Raw genomic sequence first — 17,874 nt, 5'->3', positions numbered from 1 at the left:
GTTTAATGAAATCTATGTGGAAAGATAATTCATGTAAGAACATCTGTATACCGGTCGAGATAATTCGTAACATAATATACGAGCTGTCACAAAGATAAGCTGTCGACAGTTTTACAATTATTGTGTTTTTTAAATGAATACAAAAGGGAAGAAATATCTTTGGAACAATACTGAGGTAAAAGCGACTTAAAACTGTAATTTCTGTGCCAGAGGGGCTTGAGGGGTGTTGCAGTGTTTACTGCTTCTCGTGAACCTTACCTGCTATTTCTTCTTCTTCTTTTTTATTACTTCCAAGGGATCTTCTAATAGAGTTGAATATGTTAATAATATGACTTGGATTCTATTCTTACATTATATTTTGCATTTTTTCTGATATAAAAACTAGCTGACCATTAAAGTGAAAGGGATATTTTTAAAACTTACCTTAAACAATCACAAAACATATTCCAATCATTCAGATAACGAAATCTATACTCACTCAAAGACACTGTTTTGTCTTTAAAACACATTTGCACTATTTTATTACGGAATACAATTCGTCCATGGATTTTAGGTCCTGGTGTATTTAATTGTATTTTAGTTTTCTTTATCTCAAAATCTGCATTATAAACATTGATATAATAACAACTTATCTATCTGTTATTTCTGATAGTTATCGATCTGTAGTATTATGTCTTTTGTAAAGTTTTGTCAAATATTTATAAATGTTTTCTTATTGTGTATTTACCCTTTAAAAGAACCAATAATACAGGAAATGATCAGTGAAATTGGTAGCTGTTTATTTAATGTATTGGATCGCCCTAGAAATCAAATGGTACCAGTAAAGGGGATCTTTGTGCACACAATGTTTCATGGAATATTTCAGATGGTTGAATTGAACCCTTACCCTGCTAAATTTCTATAATGAACTTGTTCATCTTTCAAATTGGACAGTACCATTAACTGTTAATAGGGGTGCTTACCAAAAAGATACTAACTGAATGGCGAACAGTGCAGATCTTGATCAGACTGCATGGATGTGCAGGCTGATCACGATCCACACTGGTCGCAAAGGCAGAACCAGTCGTGTCCAGCATGATAAGGGTTAAATAATCTACATTTATAGGCTCAAAGGTTTCTTGTCTCGACAGCATGCTCATAGCTCTCGTTTTTTCGATGGAGTTTCTACTGATGAATACGGAATCCTGTTAGGAGCATGTCGAATGTCGTCCGTTGCGCTTTGAGGTCGACGCACGACAATGCGACACGAAATCGCGACAACGCGACATGACACAAGACGACACACGACAATGATATAGTAGTGTCATGACATTATCGCCTTTCAATAGCGCGATATTTCGCATTGTCGCGTCTAATTGACGTGTGTTGTGCCGCACTGCCAAACGCATTCTTCCTCTCATAGACATCCCTTACAAGTAAATATTCATTTGCACTAGTCTGCAACATTTTCAGGAACACTCGCAAACTATAAGGAGGTTCTTCCTCCTGTATTCATTACCAAAAGGTTCAAATCTATTTGCACTGGTCTGCGACGCTTGCAGCAACACTCGCAGACTTTCAGGAGGTGTTGTCAAACAAGTTCTTCCTCCTGTTGACATCACCAGCAGGCTCCAGTTTATTTGCACTGATACATAAAGGAACACTTGCAGACCTTCAGGAGGTGGTGCAAGACAATTTCATTTTCCCATAGACATCGTTAACAGGTTCATATTCATTTGAACTGGTCTGCAAAATTTTCAGGAACATTTGCAGACTTTTAGGAGTCAGTGTCAAACGAGTTCATCCTCACATAGACATCACTTACAGGTCCACTTCCATTTGCAGTTGACTGCAACATTTTAGGAACGCTCGCAGACTTTCAGGAGGCGGTGCCACAGAGTTCTTCCTCCTGTATTTATCACCAACATGTCGTATGTCGTCCGTTGTGCTTTGAGGTCGACACACGACAATGCGACACGACATCATTAAAATGTTGCTTCGCATTGTCGAGCGTCGCTTCGCGTTGTCGCGTCGCGTTGTTGTGTGTCGTTTCGCATTGTCGTGTGTCGCGATTCTGGCACAGTCACGACGCAGGACATTTCAAGAGGACAATGCGTTGTCGTGTGTCGTGTCGCTTTGTCGCGCTTCGCGAGCACCAAAAAAGGCAGACTGCGACTTACGACAATGCAACACGACATCACGACAATGCGACGCGACATCGAGACACGACACATGACAATGCGACACGGCAACGCGACAGTGCAATACGACACATGGCAATGCGACTCGACAATGCGAAATATCGCGCTTTTGAAAGGCGACAATGTATCACGACACTACGATATTATTGTCGTGTGTCGTGTCGCATTGTCGCGATGTCGTGTCGCATTGTCCTGCGTTGACCTCAAAGCGCGAGGACTACATACGACATGGTCCTTACAGGATTCCGTAGATGAATCACAAGGGTTTAAGATCTTCCTTTATTAGAATTATCAATAAAGTGAACACCAATGTACATACGTTCATGAAAATTAATGCTTATGTTCGTCATACTGACAAGACGAAATGTCAAATATTTTAACAAGTGCCATCAGCGCCATGTTGTTATTGACGTCATCACTTAATTTGCGGAAATAAACGATTACCCTAAACAAAATGTTCGAAAGGCCAATGGTATTTCATTTATTATCGATATATTTATGAAAAAGTTATACACGTGATAACTGACGTAACAACAATAACGCTGACGATATATACGATTGTGTATTCAACATTGGAATACGTGCAAAATTTCATTTTGATTTCGGCTCATTTTATTTGTAACATTTTGAATTTCATATTTTACACTTATTTAAAGCGTTACATTCCACTAAGATGTAGCAATCAGTCTGAGTGGTTCGGCATGTTCTTTTGGTTATGGCTATACCCTGTTCTATATAATTACTGTAGATTTTATAAGATTTGCGATAATTTAATTTTGCCTAATGTTTGCGAATAATGCCACTCACGAGTTAGAAATATTCTTGGCTATGAATCTCCATCACTTCCTAAAATCAAACACTCGTGAATTTTTAACATCACGAGTGAGGCTGTCTGCCAATCGTGAAATCGTTAAATAAAGCCTTCGCGAAAATTATCGATTTTACAGTATACACTTCATACCCAATAACAACCTTGCAATTAAGTAGTGCTTTGATCTTATTGCTGGCAGACGAAATGAATGTGTGAGGTTAGAGAAATGATACATTTATTTCTTTGAAATGTTTAAAACATTCCCATTTTAAGCTTTTGTCGTATAAAGAAATAAAATGTCTTCATTTAGGGTCAGCTGTAGACAATCTAAATAAACCTGTCTGTTGCAATACCATAAAAGTCTGGCAATCGAAACTTTTACTTGTAACTTCCTGAAAGTTATTGATTGTTGCCCTTCTCCGTGGCAGGAATCAATTAACACATATATCCGTGGGAAAATCAAAGATTTATTGTGCCTTTCGGAAGATTATTGACGCATTTTGATATCTTAATGGGGTAGTTTTTCATCCAGAGTTAAAATCTATTAAAATCATTTAATTTTCTAATTCTTTAATGTAAAATCATGTTAAATGAATAAATGAATGACCGTCACCTGTTTAAAAGCATTCAAAGAGACTGATATCATTTATTTAGCCCATATTATGGCCATTACTCTGTGGTCAGACCCTATATTTTGTTCTAAGGACATAGCTCCTGGGGTTATTCAAATTTTGTATAATTATGTCCACAAGAAAGATCGGTCAAATATATACGAGAAATGATTACAAAATCATAAAAGCAGCAAGACTACACGGCCATGTTTACTGTGGGTAATGAGGTCCTTGTCCAGCTGTAGCGAATTCTACATTTAATTTCATTTCTTATTATGCAAACTTTTATGTTTTTCTTACAGACTGATAACGGGCCTTACATTTTATTAATTCGAAAAACGAACAGTCATCTTATGTTTCTTTTGTACAAAGTGGAATGATGGCACGCGAGACTTTGGCCGATTAAAATCAAAGAAAAAAGATAAGTACGTACGATATATATATAGAGCGGTATGTTACTGAAAAGAATATTTCGTATCACTAACTGACTCAATATACTATTAACATACCAAATTTCAATTTTCGAACAAACGTTCTTTTGTCAAAACCAGTCCATTTAGCAAATTTCACAGTCGTTTGACTACTCGAGGTAACTTCTGATGCTTCGGTTTTTGTACTACGAAGGTAATTAATCACTATTTTTTAAAAAAAGAGACTACATATCAACGATTTTTGTTGTCAAAATAAATAGTACAAAAAATAAATAAGGTATTTCAGTACGAATCCATAAAAATATTTCATTCTTTATATTAGAAGATTTTAACTTTTCAAGTATTATATCGTAACGTAACGTATCGTATCGTATCGTACAGTATCGTGCAGTATAGAGTGGCGTGGTGTAGTGTAGTGTAGCGGAGCACAGCTTAGTATAGTGTAGTATAGCATAGCATAGCATAGCCGCCTACACATTTTCTCCCCGTGTAAATATTCAAGTCCTATACCGCAACAGTATGTGGTATGGTATGGTATGGTATGATATGATATGATATGATATGATATGATATGATGTGTGATATGGTATGGTATGGTATGGTATGGTATGATGTGACGTGACGTGACGTGGTGTGGTGTGGCGTGGCGTGATAAGATATGGTATGGTATGGTATCATATGGTATGGCGTGGTGTGGTGTGTTGTAGTGTAGTGCAGGGTAGTGTAATATAGTGTAGTGTAATGTTGTGCAGTGCAGTGCAATGCCGTACAGTGTATTAGAAGATAATTATTCTTCAGCAGCAAACCTTATATCAAAGCTGGGTCTTTTTGAAAGAAACACTTATCAAATCTGTAAAAGATCCTTTAGAAGCATATAAATGAGAAAGCACCAAGAGATGTACGGACACGTATGGACAATCAGTTATGATTAATGACATGACAGTTTAGATATATAAAGGCAGCACTTTGGTCTAACGTTTTATATGAAATAGTAACAAAAGACAAAATCTTAAATTCTCTAGAAATTTACATTTACTGTATAGACACATACTAGCCTCCTGATATATCAATCCCTATTAAAAGTTTAATTATAATATATTAATCAGTTAGATATGACGTTAATTGTATGTGTTATTTGGTATAAATGAAAACGAAATATCAGGTAGGTGTTACATAACGCTCGAAGACATTAAAAACGCATTAGTTTTCAAGCCCATTAGGTCTAAAAGCTATCAAATCAAGGACGAATCAACAAATAGCGTTACAGAATTTCCAGTATTAGTTAATGTACGATCTCTTATAAAGGGTAGCAGCCGAAAGCTTTACAATTATGATTTTTTACATTTACATAGAAAGTTTTTATTTTATTGACAAATGTCACCGGAGAAAAGTGTTTCATACGTAGACACGGGCAATTTTATAATTTAACTGTTACAAAAGAAAATTGAAATGTACTTAAAAATCCAATAATTTGAAGAAGTATATGGTTAAACCCGATACGAATCCTGTAGCATTTTTACAGATGTTTGGTTAGTGTTGTATTACAAATGGCTTTAGTTTATATTTTGACAATTAATATGCATATTTTCGAATTAGAAATCTAGTTTATCTAGTTTATCGCTTGAAAAATGATGTTTTAAGTATAAATTGAACCAACCTTTAGAAATCCACATAAAATATCTCCAGATAGTACCATAGACAATTCATATTCTCTATATATGCAGTAGCTTCTTCTCTTTTGCAACTCACTAGACATATGTAGACTATAAAACACAACAAAAATATTTCCACATGTTTAACATCCTTGATGCATTTAATGGTATTTAAACTTTCTTTACCTCAATATCTGCTTTTAAAAACATTTTGTTAATAACTTATATATCTGTTATTTCTTATAGATATCGATCTGTACTGTTATATCTGTTGTAAGTGTTTGCAAAGATTTGTAAAGTTTTCTTATAGTATTTACCTTTTAAAAGGACCAATAATATAGCAAATGGTCAGAGAAATTGGTATACATTTGTTTAACGTATTTGAACTTTTATAAAATCAAATACTATCAATAATATTATTTGATCTATTAGTGGAAAATATATCTTAAAAAAACTCGGTGAAGTTCAGAATATTTGTCCATTCATAGGAGAGAATCTATTCAATATTTATACATATTAAGCTAATACAAGGGAAGAGGGCGTGAGAAGTGTAACACTTTTTATCATCTCTTATGAAAAGAATCTGCTATTAATGTTTTGCTTCTTTTTATCCTAGGCTACACTTTCAAAGGACCTTCTCATAGACTGTCGTAACCTAATATGCCCGCCGTCATGATTTTAAACATCAAATCATATCAATATTTATTTATTGTTGGTAATCATATAACATTACATAACGTAAGTTATATATAGATTTTGAAAGAAATATTCTTCTACAAAGCGGGAATAATGTCGCGGGGAACCAGCTAAATATCTCCGTAATAAGACAGGATTCAAATGGTGTTTAAAACAACTGCAAGTGGCGGGTGCCAAGTACAACAATGACCTCGGCCACTCTACCGAATGCTCAGGATTAGTAGTCATGGAAACATTAATTTTCGTGGCATTGTATTGCAGATGGTACAACATCCGTGGTCAACTAAAGTTATTGTGAGAACAGGCAAAAGTTCACAGCTTTACGTACAGTGCAACGTAAAGTGATGGTATAGTATAGCATGGTGGAAACGTAACTATTTTGAATGTCAGTGGCCAAGTCTTTTTGAAGTTTTTAATTAATACAAGTACAAATGCATGAGTATTAAAAACCTGTAATATTTGATTAATTTAAAGTTCAACAACAAAGTTCGTCTCATTCGTGAGCTTGCATTAAAACGAAGCAAACTACATCTACAGAGGAAATCCTGTGCTGTTCATGGCATTTTTTTACAAGTTCACAAACCAGAGCCGCAAGATTTTAATTTTTAAACAATTACCATTAAGTACAAAATGCCTTAAGTGCAAGAAAAGCAAAACTTTATTTTTAAAAGCTTTAAACATTAATTTGTCAGGAGTGGTGCCATATTACGTTTGACGGTACCTCGATGAAATAAAATATTTTATATTTTATGAACTTGAATCGAAAAATAACATTTAATAACCAAATACAACTTTATCCAAACTAACTCGGATGTCCCATAAATCGGATTAATAAGTTCAAGGGAAATAACACAATCAAATAAAAGTAGCTACAAATTTTAGGTGTCCTCCCCTGAATATTATTTTTCAAAACCATGTACCTGCATGAGATTGTAAGAATATAATGCAGGTCATATACAGGTTCGGACAATTTCGCTTTTATACCTGGTGTTGACAACATTCCATATAGAGAAGTCATTGATTTTTCAAGTAATAATTATGGAAATATGTTGTCTGATTTTTTGATTAGTACAAATTTTTGTATTTTAAATGGTAGGAACACTATCAAAAACGACTTTACTTTTGTTGGACCACAAGGTTCATCTGTAGTTGACTATTGTCTTGTGCCATATGAGCATTTACATACATTTTCAAATTTTGAAGTTTTAAGGACATCAGAATTGTTGTATGAGTCCGACTGTTTTTCAAAAATTGACTCGCCAAACAGTGCACCAGACCATTCCTTTTTAAGGTGGAAATTAAATCTAGAGGTTACTTTTGACAAGTCAAACAGAGGATACAGGAATGTAAGAAATGATTTGAGTAAGAGTAAAACTGTATTTGACGTAAAAAATGTACCTTCTGATTTTATGTCTGGCGATGTTGTTATGCAAAATCTTAATGATGTCATTTTACACCTGGAGCATCAAGTTAAATGTCAGCAAAATCTAGATACCCAATATGATAAATTTATTGATGTGGTCAATTCAGAAATGTATAATAGGTTAAACCATAAAGTTTTTAGGTGTTCGTCAAATAGAACAACAAATAAAAAGCTTCGGAAACGTAAAGCGTGGTGGTCTGATGAACTGTCATTGCTTTGGCATGATATGAACAAGGCAGAGAAAATATGGTTAAAATGTAAATCCGTACAAAAGAAATATCTAAAACATATATTTGTAGAGAAAAGAAGAATTTTTGACAAATGTGTTCAAAAGACTAAGAGAGGGATTGTTAGAAAAGCACAGGAAGATGTAGAAAATCTAGTTACATCAAATCCAACTGAATTCTGGAGGGAAATAGGCAAAATAGGAATTGGAAATGAGCGAGTTAAGTCTATACCCTTTGAAATTAAAATGCAGGATGGTTCTATTAATAGGGACCCAATGGTTGTTTTGGATAGGTGGGCAGATGAATTTGAAAAGCTTTTGAACACAGGTGTCAAAATGGCTAGTTCTGTGGATTGTACTGGTATTGATGTGGATCCCGCGGGTCAGCTAGTTGATGACACCCAAATTAATAGTGGTATTCCAGAGTTGGACAATCAAATCTCTGTTACAGAAACATATAAAGTTTTATTGGATGCCAAATCTGAGAAAGCACCAGGCTTTGACAACTTACCAGTAGATGTTTTAAAAAATGATGCTGCTTTAATAGCGCTCACAAGCTTATTTAACTACTGTTTTAATGCAGGCATTATGCCATCTGCTTGGTCTAAAGGGGTAATAACACCCATACCAAAATCATCAACTGCTGATCCCCGGGATCCTCTTCAGTACAGAGGTTTAACACTTGCTTCGTCTATGTATAAGCTATATTGTAGCATAATTAGCAATAGAATAAGTAATTGGTGTAAAGAAAATGATATTCTTCATGATGAGCAAAATGGTTTTATTAAGGGTAGAAGTACTATTGACCATGTTCATAGCTTAACTAGCATAATAGAAACAAGAAAACTAAAGAAACTTAATACATTTCTATGCTTTGTAGATTTTCGTAAAGCTTATGACTCTGTCAACAGAACAACATTATTGGATAAAATAAAAGAATTTGGTATCGGTGGCAGGTTTTATAATGCAATATTATCTTTATATAGGAATGTGGAATGTTGTGTAAGGGTAAATGGGTTTGAATCACGTTGGTTCAAAGTTGGTACTGGTTTAAAACAAGCATGCCCACTGTCACCAATTTTGTTTAATCTCTACATCAATGATCTAACAACTGCCATTAAGGACCTGGATATAGGTATTGAAATTGGTAATGAAAAAATTAGTATCTTGTTGTATGCTGATGATGTTGCTCTGTTGGCTGAATCTCCAGAAGACTTGCAAAATATGTTGGACACGGTGAATATTTGGTGTAATAATAATAATATGTTGGTTAACTGTGACAAATCAAATATTGTACATTTTAGACCAAATAAGAAAGCTGTAACAAATTTTGTATTTAAAATGGGAACAGATAGTTTAAAGGTAGTTTCTAAGTATACATATCTAGGTGTATTACTCAGTGAGTTTTTGGATTATGCAGAAATGGCCAAGACAGCAGCTTTATCTGCAGGCCGTGCTTTAGGCCTGGTAATATCTAAAAGTAAAACCTTTGGTGGCTTCCAATTCTCTACTTTCACCAAACTGTACGACTCCATGGTGTGGCCAGTCTTAAATTACTCTGCAGCTATCTGGGGAGATAAAGAATTTTCTTGTGTTAAAGCTGTACAAAATCGTGCAATGAGGTATTTTCTTGGCAAATATACACCAAATACTGCAATTAATGGGGAAATGGGTTGGATACCAGCAAAGGTTAAACAATGGGGTACAGTTACTCGTCCGTTTTGTCGTTTTAAAAATATGACGCATAATCGTGTCAATAAGAAAATATTTTTATGGGCTGAGAATGAATCTTCCCGCAACTGTAAAAATAGTGTATTTCGTATGTGTAAAATGTTAGAACAAACAAACCTTTCCCACATCAAAGATTTGCCATCACCAAATGTTAAAAGTTGTGTTAAAGCAGTAGAAAACAAATTGGTAGAGGTTGAGCTTCAGGGATGGAAGGATGCATTGAATAAAGTAGAATCACAAAGGGGTAATGGAAATAATAAACTACGGACATATAGATTATTTAAAAGTGATTTTGGTACAGAAAATTATGTGAAATCTACTATTCCGTCTCATTTTAGAAGTGCTATGGCAAAGTTTCGATGTGGGGTAGCTCCACTGAAATTGGAGACTGGTAGATATGAGAACCTAGATGTTAATGCAAGAACTTGTTTTTATTGTAAGAATTGTGTGGAAGATGAAAAACATGTAATACTTTACTGTCCGTTATATAAGCAGTTAAGAGATAAGTTATACAATGCTGCGAAAGATATTTTTGCCACATTTGAACAGATGAACGACTCTGATAAGTTTATATGGCTTTTCTCCAATAACGAAGTAGCTAGACACACTGCTGGAACCTGCTTTTATATTTTAAAATGTAGGAAAAGTATTTTATTTTGTAAATAGATACAATTTTCTTATCTGTAAATACCGTCCGTACCTTGTTCGTTTTAAAGAACTTTAAAAACAATATTTATAAATTCTGGTACATAATGTGACTAGGTTTTAGTTTATTTTAGTCTAGTGTAACTATTCACCCCTTTTTATAAAGAGTGATGTTTTAAGTCCGTGTTTTATATAAAGATCTGGAACATTGTTAATATGTATATATGTATTCTGTCTCTTATAGCTCTGTATAGAGCGGCATATGTACATTGTTGTTTTACTATGTGATTTAATATATGCTGTACATGTGATGAGACATTAATAAAATAAAATATATACACGAAAAAGGTTCTCAAAGGAGATGATTCTGCATATCAGAAATAAAGTAATAAAGGATAGTCTGCCATTATGTTGTTAGATGTGTTTAATTGCTTTCCAGGGGAGATGACTCTGCAGGTCATAAATGAAGTAATTATAATTATACGAGCCTGCAGTTCGTATCAAACTCCATCACAGTGTTACTTCCCCTTATCGGTACAGTGTATAAATTGGGCTGAATTTCAGCCGAGTTATATTTTTCAATATTTTAATTTTGTTGTACAAAGTTTTTATCTCAATAGTTAAATAGTTTTAATTTTTGCTTGTAAAAACTAAAAAAATAATGCAGTGATAATAAAATTACTTCTTTTTCTGGCGTGCTAAAAATGTAAACAATGAATTCATTTGACGGCATTTTGAGTACAGTAAGAGAATTTGACGAAAGGCATACTGCAAAATATAGATACATTAAAAACTTTCATTATGTTCATAATAGCCAATTTGCATGAAGATAATGGCAAGCATTTGATTTACCAGGCGTTTCCAAGTGTGTCGCCATTTTAGGATCACATGGTAGTACCATCGTCACGTGATTTGCTTGCAGGGATGATGGTTTGAAGGCGCGGAGGTTGAGTTCGTAAAGGAAGGAAGTCATATTTACATTTTTATACCTAAAATCCCATTACCCGAGAAAGATATTTTGACTATCAAAAACATTTTCAACCTTTTTGACACGTGACCAAGCGAACTTGACTGTCAGGTCATGTGACCGCGCTGATATTTTGAATGTCATATAAGGGCAATTAACTGCTTTAATTTTTTAGTCATATGATTGCCTACCCTGTATACATATAGTAGTGACGTCACTATTCAAAGTGTACACATGCGATTATCGCGCTAAAGATGAAACTGTTAAATTAAAGAAATTAAAAACATTTTTAAACATTTTAATGTACAAAATTTTTTTCGGTATAATAAAATAAATATCATATGGCAGCGTGTGTGACATTGATATTGTCAACCCTCGGAACAGGATGTCACCACTCGGCTTTCGCCTCGGGTGACATTCTGCCCTCGGGTTGACAATATCAATGTCACACAACTGCCATATGTATGATATGATATTTATATAATACTGTCATAGGTTCTCAAGGGAAACAACTCTGTCGTTCATATGTGATAATAAAGATAACATGTCTGCTTTCAGGCAAATTTACAATCTCCATCACAGTGTTTCTCCAGTTATTGGTACAGTAGTTGATTGTATGACAATATTTCTGCGCTTTATCATGTTGCTTAATGTTATCCGGGTCGACAATTCTGTAGGTCAGATGTGACATTTTGTTCTCAGGGTAGACAGCTCTGCTGGTCGGATAGTGTGACAATGGGATCCGGACATTTGCCCCCCAATAAAAAAGTGGACTGCTGGACATTTGCCCCCCAGTTGAAATGGTAGATAGGACATTTGCCCCCCAGTGCTTATTTCTGAAACGGACATTTGCCCCCCAATATTTTTGCCCCCTAGTGATTTTTTAGGAACTTGATAGAAGATAATTATCATATTGTAGATAACAATGTCTTTGTTTCTTACATCTTTCTAGTAGATAATTGCCAAATTAACAAGTTTTGAGTGTTAAAAACATTGCACAAACTAAAATATTATAACATTGTTATGAGCACTTTTATAACTCAATAATAGGCTATTATTTACCTTAACACCTGAATGTAATTAACATATTCATCAAATTTCTATCAATAAAATAGTGTTTATTTTTTACTGAAAATTGCCTTTTAGAGTAATTTTGATAATAAAACAACATAAAACACAGTATATCTACTGGCACATAGGACAAAAATATTGGGGGGCAAACGTCCATTCTGAAAATAAGAAGTGGGGGGGGGGGGGGGGGCAAATGTCCTATCTGCCATTTCAACTGGGGGGCAAATGTCCGGTAGTACATTTTTTCATTGGGGGGCAAATGTCCTGGAGGGCAAATGTCCTACAATCTGTGACAATATCTTCTCAGGAGAGACAACTCAGATCAGTTGATAATCTATCATTATGCCCTCAGTTTCCGGTTAGCTACGGTTGCGGTATATTATCGTGTTATCATCAAAGTCGAACCTGCCGGTCGAATATGAAATGACAAAGAAAAATATGCCATTTTTCGCGGGCACGATATATATAATATAGGATAAACTTTCTCTTATCTTATAAAATAACAAAGAGTGATTGTTTTAAAAACACAAAATCAGAATCACGTGTGTTGTAGGAAAGATATAAACACATTTATTATTTCATAAATCTATTTGATATGGATGAACACGGCTTTCTTTCTGATCATGATCTTTCAGTAAAACAAATGTAACAATTTTCCTTGACAAGAAAATCGATTCACTCAAATGGAAAAACAAACATGTTTATATCAATGCTGTTTTCAGCTAACACTATCATAAATGATAAGTATACTTTAACGCAAGGCTGATGATATGCAGAGGCCATTGAATGGAAGAATTTCCTTAGTAGCCATGCCTGTTCGGTAAATATTATTACATAACTCCTAAAGTTTGTACGGGGTTGTTCAAACTTAGTAATACACTTTCATTACAATAGCCATGTCATATTGACCTGTCAGGACTGTTTTACGCAGGTAAAAATGAACCTTTTCTTTTGTAAAATATTTGTGAACAAATTACTTAATTGAACTGATTGGGTAACTGTGATAGCTAGATTTATTGTCAGCAAAACTGCATACGTCAAATTTGATTTATACACCCGACGAACTCTTAAATGGACGTTTTCTTTGTTAAGAATATAAAAAGTAGGAAATTAGCTTGCCTATATTGGGGATTTTTCTTCGCGTGGAAAATGTCACCGTCGTTAATAGATAAACATGTACTTTTAAAGGTGGTTAATCAGATTTTTAACAGGCAATGGATTTTTTAAAAAAATTTCAACAACTGATGATTTATACTTACATGTGTTCACTGAGGTCTTAATACATGTTACATTTTCATTTAAGGTATTTCTAAACTTTGATTTTCCTACCCAAGTTGACTTAACCAAGATTTTTAGCAGGGGTATAAATTTAACCTTTAGCCTGCTGGCGGCAAGTGATTGTGCCTTTGCAACCTGTGCAGACCAAGATCAGCCTGCACATCCGTGCAGTCTGATCATGGCCTGCACTTTTCGCTATTCAATCAGTAAATTTTCAGTGAACACCCCTTCGAATAATAAATGGCATTGCCCAAATTGAATGATGGACTTGTCCATTTTAGAAATTTAGCAGGGTAAGGGTTAATAAACACACTTTACCAAGGGAATGATATGAATATAAGAACTATTGTATAATATTTGTCAAAGATATACCTTGACAAGTATCTATTTTTCCCAAACTTCATTAGAAATGTGAGTTTCTCCCTTTACCATAACGGTTGTGCATTCAAGCTAGATTGAAAACTGGTTAATTCTAAAGCTATACACTGTTTTAAAACTTGCCTTTTCTTTCATGTAGTTGAAATATCCAATAACCTTACATATTTAAATGTAAAACTAGAAATTTCATCGAAATCAAAGAAATAGTTCACTTTTATATATTTTCATACTAAAGGGAGGTAATAACAAAATTTCATAAAATATGATAGAACATAAATTTCAAATAGGGATCTAACTCTGTATAATGTTTCTTTTCGTTCCTTATATAAATTTCAAACATAATATATGAACACAAAAAAATGTCACTATAAATGATTACCTTTAAAATTTATAATGAAATGAGCCGCACCATTAGAAAACCAACATAGTGCATTTGCGACCAGCATGGATCCAGACCAGCCACGCAGTCTGGTCAGGATCCATCCTGTTCGCTTTCATAGCCTATTGCAATTAGAGAAACCGTTAGCGAACAACATGAATTTGACCAGACTGCGCGGATGCGCAGGCTGGTCTGGATCCATGCTGGTCGCAAATGCACTATGTTGGTTTTCTCATGGCGCGGCTCAAATTATCTTACTACGCTAACGTAATGATGACAAAAATAGCATTTTGACGTATAAGGGGTATATCTGTATTTTTTTCAAGATAGAAAATCTACAAACGTTCGATTGGTCCGTTGTACCCAAGACGGAAATAATTGATAAAATTAAAATTATCAAGAGGTCTATACATGTAACATGCATTGCGTATTTATACACCTTTATTTACATAGGAAGTACCTATATATAATTATATTGATTAAGACTGTAAATTTAACAGTTATTGAACTCGGAAGTCATGAACGATTTCTGACTAAAAAAAACTTATTAACATGTCAATCATAATGTTAGATATTTTATCAAATATGATTTAAGTAATATAGTTTTTCTATCGATTTGTTTTGTTGGCGATAAGCCGAACATGACAAATAGATCTGTTGTATATAAAGCTGATCCCTTTCATAGTATTGAGATTTTACTAAAGACCTTTATAGATAGGTTATCGCTTGTTTTTAGTTTAACACTAGTTTATTTTTCGACATTACTTCATTTAGGTGTAATGTCGGGTGACCAGTCAAATTTACCAACCTTCGTGGATTCTGCATCAGTACTAACTATCCTTGCGTGTATCAGTGCTATACACTGGGCACGTTAAAGAACCAGGCTGTCTATTCGCAACGAGCTAGGCTAAGTTAGCCGGACAAGCCTGTATCTGATTTCTGATCTCTCTGTCGTGGGGGCTTTGTCTCAGGCTCTGTCCCTCTGGTCAGATCGCTCTGTGTCTGTATGAATTATGCGCCCTGTGTGGCTGCATTTGAACTATGTAAAGCGCCTTTGAACGTGAAATTGATCATGAAAAGGGCGCTATATAAATCTGGTATAATAATAACTAAGTGACAACTTCCCCGCATGAATCAAAAGTTGAGGGTAAATGACCTCGGACACACAACCTTCTATAGAATTGAAATCGGAACAGAGAACATATTGTCTCACACAGGGATCATCTCGCGATCTTGTACTATTAGGTGATCTAAATAAGACAACGATGACCGTTTAATCGAAAAGTTGGTTTATGTAAAAAAAAAAAAAAAGCGGTTACAACGAAAAATCAGAACCTCGAATCTGCGGGTTAAGGTAGCGAACCAATAATTACATTCGGTAATTTCCATGACGTATTCAAGCCAGAAAATTCGGCATTCTCCGGTTATGAAAATGCCAATTGTCAGGACTGTTTTTTTTTATTTCTGATAAATCTATAAAGTGTTTCATTCACAGGCCGAATCCGGTTCTAAACACCTTTTAAAAGTTTTTCGTTTTACACATGGCACAGATTCGTGAATCTCATTTTATAAAACGAAATATATTCTATGAAAATGGATAAGAGCGAAATGTTTGTCACACGCTTTTGTCGAATTTCACTTCAAAGATGTCTTTAATCAGAACTCTGTGGAACAAATGACAGAAGAAAACGAAGCTGCAGTGCATGTGTATCTTTATCTTAGGAAACAGCCTTAATAAAAATGTTAACTTTTTAAATTTAAATCAGTTTAATTACTGCCCTTAGTAGGACTGATTTTCTTAATTATTTGAAAGAAAAATCTTTTTTTTTTTCTAAATGTTCAGCAATTATTTCTTATTATAATTACGCAATTACTTGAAAGTACAAACAAATCTAAAAGTCGAATCTAAGAGTATTCAGCTTAAAATAACATGAGGAAAATTTATGAAACCTAGATTTCTTCAATTGTTCGATAAACTTTAGGCATGCGTCGGTCAGATAAAGGCACAGTCAACAGACTTATTGTCTGGTGTGTTTTAAGATCAGGAAGTGTAAATTAAAGATAATCCTTTGGTCCAATTGGTTAAGTCGAAAACGAAAGTGTTTTCAAAAGATCAAAAGATGAATCAGCAAAGTACTATATGATTTCAGTTTATTAAAAAAACTGTAAAGATTTAGTCAAACAGGCATACAACATTATGTAAATGTAGCGAAAATCACACTAAGTTTAGGTAAAAAGTGACAGAGATTAGGTTTGTTTTTGATCGAACGGACTCTGGGTCAGAAAAGGATATCTTTTTGTCTCAAAAAGAAAAAAAGGTGTCGCATCCATGTGTGATAAAAAAAGCAGGGCTTATTTTTTCTCCATTGAACAAAGAAAATCTGTGTATAAAAAGTGACCTCTTGACCAGGGATTTTCCCTAAATGCTATGTATAATATTCAAAATGTTTTTTTTTCTGTTTTTTTTTTTTCTTGTTTTGTTTTGGGTTTAACGCCGTTTTTCAACAGTATTTCAGTCATGTAACGGCGGGCAGTTAACCTAACCAGTGTTCCTGGGTTCTGTACCAGTACAAACCTGTTCTCCGCAAGTAACTGCCAACTTCCCCACATGAATTATCAGAGGTGGAGGCCTAATGATTTCAGACACAATGTCGTTTATCAAATAGTCACGAAGAACATACGCCCCGCCCGAGGATCGAACTCGTGACCCCGCGATCCGTAGACCAACGCTCTTACCTACTGAGCTAAGCGGGCGGGCTGCTATACAAAATGTACATCAAATAAGTGTTTTAAACAACCATAAGCACTAATAAACAACTGTAGATAAATTTGCTTCTTGACAATGCTATGTTATTATTTCTATTTTTATTTAGTGATATAGGTTGGGGCGGGACACAGAAAAGATCACACGACGCCGTTGTTACAACCACATTTGTAATAAAAACCAGATTTGTAATAATTATAACAATTCTCGTTTTTATTACAAAAGTGGTTGCAAAGGTTCGTGCAGTTATATATACATGTATAAGTTTTTGTCCTTGGTATAACTTGCCCATGCATAGTCAGAAATTTCAAATTATTTGGAACAAATAACCAGCATGGATAGAAGGTGTGTTGCGATCATGATCCTTGTTGCTATCTCCAAGATCAAGGTCACAGCTTTGAACTTAGATTTGTTTTGTTATTTTGTGTAATATATAATGTTTGTGCCCGAATCATAACTCGCTTTAGTCAGATTTCCAAATACTTTGGTACAAATAACCACCATTTATTCTCTATCTGTAGTGGTCCTATTACACCTATTACTGCAAACGTCTCGAATTTTGGCAATCTGTATAATGGTTTTGATGAATATTATATTTGTTTGTTGGGTTCAGAGAACCTGCTTTCAACAG

Source organism: Mercenaria mercenaria, chromosome 8, assembly GCF_021730395.1.
Source record: "Mercenaria mercenaria strain notata chromosome 8, MADL_Memer_1, whole genome shotgun sequence".
In the NCBI taxonomy this organism is placed as follows: domain Eukaryota; kingdom Metazoa; phylum Mollusca; class Bivalvia; order Venerida; family Veneridae; genus Mercenaria; species Mercenaria mercenaria.
The sequence above is the reverse complement of the archived record's forward strand: the minus strand, read 5'-3'. Positions refer to the sequence as shown.